We start from the raw sequence: 9,492 nt of genomic DNA on the forward strand, positions 1-9,492 counted from the left end.
TTTTGGCCCTCACGCAACGTAACTACTGCACTTTTTAAAAATTCCTTTATCAATGGGACGTCCACAGCGCCTGTATTACGAGTTTGCCTGTCCGGCCAAAAAGTGAGTGGTACAGCCTATACTGACAAGATCTGTACCGCCACCTGAAAGTCAGTAGTTATGAGTTTTACGTTACAAAGCTGTAGCATAAAACTCATAACTAAAGTGTTACAAAGTACACTAACACCCATAAACTACCTATTAACCCCTAAACTGAGGCCCTCCCGCATCGCAAACACTAAAATAAAATTATTAACCCCAAATCTGCCGCTCCGGACATCGCCGCCACTATAATAAACATATTAACCCCTAACTCGCCGCACTCCTGCATTGTAAACACTAGTTAAATATTATTAACCTCTAATCTGCTGCCCCCAATGTCGCCACCTACATACACTTATTAACCCCTAATCTGCTGTCCCTAACATCGCCGCAACCTACATCACTGTTATTAACCCCTAATCTGCTGCCCCCAATGTCGCCGCCACTATACTAAAGTTATTAACCCCTAAACCTAACCCTAACTCTAACGTAACCCTAACACCCACTAACTTTAACATCATTAAAATAATTCCAAATAAAAATTACAATTAATACCTAAATTATTCCTATTTAAAACTAAATAAATACTTACCTGTAAAATAAAACCCAAGCTAGCTACAATATAACTAATAGTTCCAATCAGCCATTACAATGCAAGCTCAATCCTATTGGCTGATTGGATCAGCCAATAGGATTAAAGCTCAATCCTATTGGCTGATTGCATCAGCCAATAGGATTTTTTACCCTTTAATTCTGATTGGCTGATAGAATTCTATCAGCCAATCGGAATTCAAGGGACGCCATCTTGGATGACGTCATTTAAAGGGAAACTTTATTCTTCAATAGCCATCGAAAGAAGAGGATGCTCCGTGCCGGATGTGTTGAAGATGGATCCGCTCCGCACAGGAAGGATGAAGATAGAAGAGGCCGTCTGGATGAAGACTTCTGCCCGCTTGGAGGATGACTTCTTGCCGCTTGGATGAAGACTTCTCCCGGCTTCGTTGAGGACTTCTTGCCGCTTGGATGAAGACTTCTCCCAGCTGGATGAGGATGGATGTCCGGTCTTCAAAAACTGTAAGTGGATCTTCGGGGGTTAGTGTTAGTTTTTTTTTAAGGGTTTATTGGGTGGGTTTTATTTTTAGCTTAGGGTTTGGGCATGTAAAAGAGCTGAATGCCCTTTTAAGGGCAATGCCCATCCAAATGCCCTTTTCAGGGCAATGGGGAGTTTAGGTTTTTTAGGTAGGTTTTTATTTGGGGGGGTTGGTTGTGTGGGTGGTGGGTTTTACTGTTGGGGGGTTGTTTGTATTTTTTTTTTTTTTACAGGTAAAAGAGCTGATTTCTTTGGAGCAATGCCCCGCAAAAGGCCCTTTTAAGGGCCATTGGCAGTTTAGTGTAGGCTAGGTTTTTTATTTTAGGGGGCTTTTTTATTTTGATAGGGCTATTAGATTAGGTGTAATTAGTTTAAATATTTGATAATTTCTTTTTTATGTTGTGTAATTTAGTGTTTATTATTTTTTGTAATTTACATAAATGTATTTTTTAATTTAATTTATTTAATTTTAGTGTAATGTTAGGTTTTAGTGTAAGACAGGTAAGGTTTTATTTTAAAGGTAACTTTGTATTTATTTTAACTAGGTAGCTAGTAAATAGTTAATAACTATTTACTAACTAGTCTACCTAGTAAAAATAAATACAAATTTACCTGTAAAATAAAAATAAAACCTAAGATAGCTACAATGTAACTATTATTTATATTGTAGCTAGCGTAGGGTTTATTTTACAGGTAAGTATTTAGTCTTAAAGGTACATGAAACCCAAAATGTTTCTGTCTTGATTCAGATAGAGAATACAATTTTAAACAACTTTTCTATTTATCTAATCTGTTTCATTCTCTTTATCGGTATCATTTGTTGAAGGAGCAGCAATGCACTACTAGTTTGTAACTGAACACATGGGTGAGCCAATCACATTCAATATATATATGCAGCCACCAATCAACAGCTAGAACCTAGTTTCTCTGCTGCTCATGAACTTGCCTAGATAAACCTTTCAGCAAATGATAACAAGAGAAGGGAGCAAATTAAATAATAGAAGTAAATTGGAAAGTTGTTTAAAATTGTATTCTCTATCTGAATCATGAAAGAAAAAAATTTGGGTTTCATGTCCCTTTAAATAGGTATTATTTAGGTAATAATAGTAATTTTTATTTAGATTTATTTTAATTATATTAAAGTTAGGGGTGTTAGGGTTTAATATATTTATTTAGTGTTAGTGATGTGGGAGGCCAGAGGTTAATAACTTTAGTATAGTGGTGGCGGCGGCGACATTGGGGGTGGCAGATTAGGGGTTAAGAAGTGTAGGTAGGTGGTGGCGACATTGGGGGTGACAGATTAGGGGTTAATAAGTGTAGGTACGGGACGGCAGATTAGGGGTTAATAAGTGTAATGTAGGTGTCGGCAACGTCGGGGGTGGCAGATTAGGGTTAATAAGTGTAATGTAGGTGTCGGCGATGTCTGGGGCAGCAGATTAGAGGTGTTTAGACTCGGGGTGTATGTTAGGGTGTTAAGTTTAAACATAAATTTTCTTTCCCCATAGGAATCAATGGAGCTGCGTTACAGAGCTTTACGCTCCATTATTGCAGGTGTTAGGCTTTTTTTTAGCCGGCTCTTTCCATTGATGTCTATGGGGAAATCGTGCACGAGCACGTAACAGCAGCTCAAAGCAGTGCTGGTATTTGTGTGCAGTATGGAGCTCAACGCTGCCATATTGCCCGCAAAGCAGCGCTATTAAAGGTGAGTGGTGGAGCCACTCCTAATGCAAAACTCGTAATCTGGCCGTGAGACTTTTGTGCTAATATACTTTCATTACTGGTTAATCAATTAGGAAAAGAGCCATCTATCTCAAAAGTCATTTGAGAATGCTTCTGAATGCAGAGTTCCAAACATCCAATTTCCTGGTCTTTATTACAGAAGCACCCATACAGCAAACACACAAGCAAAATAGCTAGCTGAGATCAACAATAATAGAAAGCCAGGAAAGAAGCAAATCAGTATTCCAGGAGATCATTTTCAGATGATAGTGCCAAAAAACAAATGAAGATCATTAATAGATGGAGCACAGTCAAAGTAGACTTAGTCAACCAGTTGTAAATCAGAATTGACTTAACAGACACTGCTAAGTCTTCACAACTGATTACAGTAGTCTGAAGGGAATGTACAGCAATCACTTCTATTGGTTCATCTGAATTGGGGGTTGATTGTTTTCTGTAAATAGCCAGAGAGAAAATGTTTTAGGCAAAGCGGGATATTATGGGCTATTTTACAGTCAGCGCAAGTTGTGATAAACAACATTGCAACACACTAACTAGCACGTATACTACAAGCTAAAATTATACAGTTACGCTTGAGTGCAAACAAAACATGCTCAAAGGATTAGCGCACCTGAAGACCTAGGGGTAGATTTAGTAATGGTCAAGCGGACATGATTCGCTGTAGAGAATCATGTCCACTCGACCTCGCTAAATGCCGACAGCATATGCAATGTATTTAACTGGAAAGGGCTATAAAGTGTGTGTGTATATATATATATATATATATATACATACATACATACATACACTGTATATATGCATGTGTATTTATATGTGTAAATATGTATATACATACATATTTATATATATGAACACATTTATACACATATATAGTTCCTACTATGGGGCCGGTATTTTTAATATAGCTCGTTTTACAGAAGAGCAAATACCCTACTATAAAGCTTAGAAGCAATGCAATTACTGTAAGTTGATACAATTTTGAATTATTTTGACATTTAAGTAATATTGCATAAGTGTACTCACTTCTATTGTGTACTGTATATATACTTTTTAGCCCTTTCCAGTCAAATACCTTTAAACTTGAAAAATATTTTTTTATTTAATTTGAATGTTAGAATGTGTTTTATAGTGTCATGAATAGAAATATTTTACATTCAATGTTCTTCACTTAGAATAAAATATTTGTATTTTTAAATAGATATTTATATACATGTATATTATATATATATATAAATAAATAAATATTTAAAACGAAAATACCATTTTCTTCTATGTGAAGAACATTGAAATGTAAAATATTCATAACTAACTTTGGCTTTAGCGAAGTTGGTTTAATGCCGTGTCGGGTTAGCATGCAAGTTATAAGTTTTATTTTTTTTATTTAACAGTGTGCTCCATTGAAGTCTGAGGGAGACGTTAATGCGGTTGCAATAGCTGAAGTCCTGATGCAATAGCTGAAGACTTTTGCGCTTGTGCTATTTACTTTTACTTGTAATATTCGCGCTAACCAGGCCAAGTTAAAATTTAACTTTGAGCTCAGATAGCACGCAATTAAACATTTTCCTTAGTGCGCCACTTGTAAACTGGAACCATGCAGGTACTAATTAGCTACTAGGAAACTTACTTTGGCTGTAGCCTCATATTAATTTTTTATTTTTGTGGAAAAAAATCTGCTGTGATGAGATTCTGTTTTAAATGTCCTCATTTTTATGACTGTAAATACAGATGTAACGCAAGTGTGCATATGCTGCACTTCTCTTTTAAAAATATAGGACTACATTACGAGTGGAGCAGTATTTACCCTTCCTGCTTGCACGCTAACCTCTGCTGTTTGCGCATGTCAGGTAGCACGCGCATTACAAGTTAAAAGTATTTTTTTTTTTCGCTTGCGTGCTAACCAGACATGCAAAGAGCAGAAGTTACAATATTGTAACCGCATTAACGTACTCTCCCAGAGAGAGAAAAGTAGAAAAAAACAAACACCTATTCGAACATCGAGAGAGTTATCAAGCTCGGCTGTGTTTGACTCAGTAGGACTGTGATTTTTTTCATTAAAAAATAAATACATTGTCAAACCTATTCTTTCAATATGGAAGAAGAATTTTTAAAAAGATTGAAATCGAGGCCTACATTTCAAAAACCCTGCAATAACCCACTTCATAAGTCATTGAAAACCTTTCTGGTGGATTAAAATGTAACCAAGATTGAGGTAGTTTGGAAAACAGCACTCTGTGGGGCACGGAACCTGGATCACCCACTTCCAGCTAGCCTACAATAGAAATAAAGTTGAGTTCCAGACACCGAAAATATCTTTAAAAGGGACCTTTATTAAAACATGGCAGGGTCCAAAGTATGTCCAATAGACAATGTTTTGGGCCTACAATCAACCATGACATGATTAAGGGCTGATTGTAGGCCTGAAATGTTGTTTATCAGACATACTTTGGACCCTGCCATGTTTAAATAAAGGTCCCTGTTAACCCTTTGAGTGCTAAGCAATTTCCCACTTGGGTGCTAAGCTGGATTTGAGGGTTTTTATTTTTTTAAATATATATATATTTTTTTACTTTTTTTTAATTACTTTTTTCAGATCCCCAAAACTTAGGTTAGGCAATTACCTCTCCAACACTGGGTCTTGAGGGTCTGAAGCTGCTTAGATGCCTGAGATACAGGCTTCTAAGCAGCATGCCCCCATTTCCCTATACTGTCTATTGTAATTTTTAAATAAAGTTGTGCGGTTACATCATCACTTCATTGCGCATGACGTCACCACGCAAAACGTGAAGCCCCGGCAATGCCTGTCACTATACAGGCCAGATCGCCAGGGTGGGAGCCCCTAGATTGCCCTCAAAGTGGGTGAGTGCTAGCGACGGCTCTGAGCCGTTGTCAGCACCTGACTGGGACAATATGCGACGGCTCAGAGCCGTCGTTAGCACTCAAAGGGTTAAAGATATTCGGTGGCTGGTACTCAACTTTATTTCTATTGGATTCAAATGTAAGCAATAGTTGTTTAAAAATGTTTGACATGTTTGTTACAGCTGACCATAATAGATGTAGCCTAAATTTCTATATTTATCAGCATTTTTGTGACAAGCTGACATGTTGTTGTTGTTTTTTTTTTAAATAAATAGGAAAGGTAAATTATTAAACATGAGAATTTAAAGAAAATCTAACAATTACATTTTTAGAAAAATCAGTAAAATAAAACGTAATTCATTAGCATTTCATGTTTCTTTTTTTTTTTTCCAATTACAAAATAGTACAAGTGTGTATCTACATTTGTAAGTCCTGCAGTTTTAAAACATTTTGAAAGGAAATAGTTCATAATTTCACAGCCAGCCTATGACAGCAGCTGTGAGAGTACTTATTTCTTTAAAATGATCTTTCAAGCAGACACCTGAAAAAAAAATCTACGAGGATAGACACATTACTTCATTTAAAAGACCCCCAGATGTAAAAGTATATGAAATGGAATGTAAAGCATGCAAGTTGCGATCTATCTCATGGTGGTATGAAAAAAGCTTTAAGATAAACTTGTGGGGGCAGCAAAACTGCTATTCTGTTCTAGTAGTTAAATTCTTGGCATTATCTTTAATTATGTGCTATGAAGTCTTGCAATAAAAATATGGTGCACATTACAGCTTTCTGAAGACTAATTTTAACTGTAAGGGAGTAAGGTACTTATCCAAGTAAAGCAAATAGGGAACTTGTTTATTCAGAACTTGTAAACATGATACTTTGAGTATGACCCCACACGATTAAAATTAGACGTTTAATTTACAAACATAGCCTAAAGAGAGCATTCATATTTTAATTAAAGGACCAGTAAATAAAGTAGATTTGCATAATCAACAAAATGCATGATAAAAAGACAATGCAATAGCACTTAGTCTGAACTTCAAATGAGTAGTAGATTTTTTTCTGACAAATTTCAAAGTTATGTCTATTTCCTCCACTCCTGAATCATGTGACAGCCATTAGCCAATCACAAATGCATATATGTATATTCTGGAAATTCTTGCACATGCTCAGTAGGAGCTGGTGACTCAAAAATTGTAAATAAAAAAATATTGTGCACATTTTGTTAATGGAAGTAAATTGGAAAGTAGTTTACAATTGCAAGCTCTATCTGAATCATGAAAGTTTAGTTTTGACTTGAGTGTCCCTTTATACTTTGCATTTAAGGGACATAAAAGTGTAAAAAGAAAATGCTCTAATATGTTAGAGAAGACATCCTCAAACTTGGCCCTCCAGAGGTTTTGGAACTAAATTTCCCATGATGCTCAGCCAGCATATCAGCTGGCTGAGCATCATGGGAAATGTAGTTCCAAAACCTCTGGAGGGCCAAGTTCGAGGATGTCTGTGTTAGAGCATTTGATTAGTGCACTGTTGCATGCATAGAACAATGTGCTTAACCCCTGTAAAGGGGTTACTTATAGCTAAAGTCAGCTCAGAATCAGAATAGCGCTACTGGGAAGTTAGCTGAACACATCTGGTGAGCTAATGACAGGACAGGAGATATATATGTGTAGTGACCAATCATCAGCTAGCTCCCAGTTGTGTATTGCTGCTTCTAAGCTTTCCATGGCATGCTTTCCAACACAGGATACCAAGAGAACAAAGCACATTTGACAAAAGAAGTAAACTGAAAAGTCTCTTAAAATTGCATGTTCTACCTAAATCATGAAACTATAATTTTGACCTCCTTTAAACAAACCAAGGATTTTGAAGTAACTTTAAAACGATCATATATAAATGAAGCGGGAATGGTACTACTATCAATCTTTAATTTTCAGATGTTTTCACAGTAACAGCTTGAACGTTTTTTTTTCATGTATTAGACAAGGATGGCGGTTGTTCAAATACCCCCGAACATACACCAGATAAAGAGCAGTTAGACGGCGCTGTATCTGCATGCTTCCGGAAGTGAGCCAGGCAGTAATAGCACAGCTTCGCTGTCGCCAAAGCTGCAATAGTTAAACCCTTATCGACCACGGACATACAGGGTACGCCAGTCATTAAGGGGTTAAAGGGATGTCGTACCTAAAGAAAGATACCATCTATAGCAGGGATAGTCATATGCGGCACTTTGTAGTAATTTTTGCAGCAGCTGCAACCCCCCCCCCCCCAAAAAAAAAGTGTGTCATAGTTATTGTTGCCCCAAGAAAAAGAACTAAATACATGGTACCCTGCAACCTTACATAAATCTAGCCCTGAGCTACTGTAGGATTTTTCTATTATGTGTGTTTAAAAAGTTTATATGTGTCACATGGTGCGAAAATACCTAAGCTCCAAGATAATGGTGTCTGGCATTAAAGTGAACGTCAAGTTTGATGAATCAGTGCCCAGTTTTTAAAAACCCTATTAAAAACAGGGGCACTTTCATTCATCAAACTTTACACTTCACTAGTTTTGTTAAAATACTCATCTTTTAACCCCTTAAGGACCACAGCACTTTTCCATTTTCTGTCCGTTTGGGACCAAGGCTATTTTTTTTACATTTCTGCAGTGTTTGTGTTTAGCTGTAATTTTCCTCTTACTCATTTACTGTACCCACACATATTATATACGTTTTTTCTCGCCATTAAATGGACTTTCAAAAGATACCATTATTTTCATCATGTCTTATAATTTACTATAAAAAGATTTATAAAATATAATGAAAAAATGAAAAAAAACACACTTTTTCTAAGTTTCAACCCCAAAATTTGTTACCCATCTACAACCATCAAAAAACACCGATGCTAAATAGTTTCTAAATTTTGTCCTGAGTTTTGAAATACCCAATGTTTACATGTTCGTTGCAAGTTATAGGGCAATAAGTACAAGTAGCACTTTGCTATTTCCAAACCACTTTTTTTCAAAATTAGCGATAGATACATTGGAACACTATCTTTCAGGAATCGCTGAATACCCCTTGACATGTATATATATTTTTTGAAGAGATCCCAAAGTATTGATCTAGTCCCATTTTGGTATATTTCATGCCACTATTTCATCGCCAAATGCGATCAAATAAAAAAAAATTGTTCACTTTTTCACAAATTTTGTCACAAACTTTAGGTTTCTCACTGAAATTATTTACAAACAGCTTGTGCAATTATGGCACGAATGGTTGTAAATGCTTCTCTGGGATCCCCTTTGTTCATAAATAGCAGACATATATGGCTTTGGCGTTGCTTTTTGGTAATTAGAAGGCCGCTAAATGCCGCTGCGCACCACACGTGTATTATGCCTAGCAGTGAAGGGGTTAATTAGGGAGCTTGTAGGGTTAATTTTAGCTTTAGTGTAGTGTAGTAGACAACCCAAAGTATTGATCTAGACCCATTTTTGTATATTTCATGCTACCATTTCACCGCCAAATGTGATCAAATAAAAAAATTGTTCACTTTTTCACACATTTTAGGTTTCTCACTGAAATTATTTACAAACAGCTTGTGCAATTGTGGCACAAATGGTTGTAAATGCTTCTCTGGTATCCCCTTTGTTCAGAAAAAGCAGACATATGGCTTTGGCGTTGCTTTTTGGTAATTAGAAGGCCGCTAAATGCCGCTGCGCACCACACGTGTATTATGCCCAGC

This window comes from Bombina bombina, chromosome 9 (genome assembly GCF_027579735.1).
Source record: "Bombina bombina isolate aBomBom1 chromosome 9, aBomBom1.pri, whole genome shotgun sequence".
Lineage (NCBI taxonomy): Eukaryota > Metazoa > Chordata > Amphibia > Anura > Bombinatoridae > Bombina > Bombina bombina.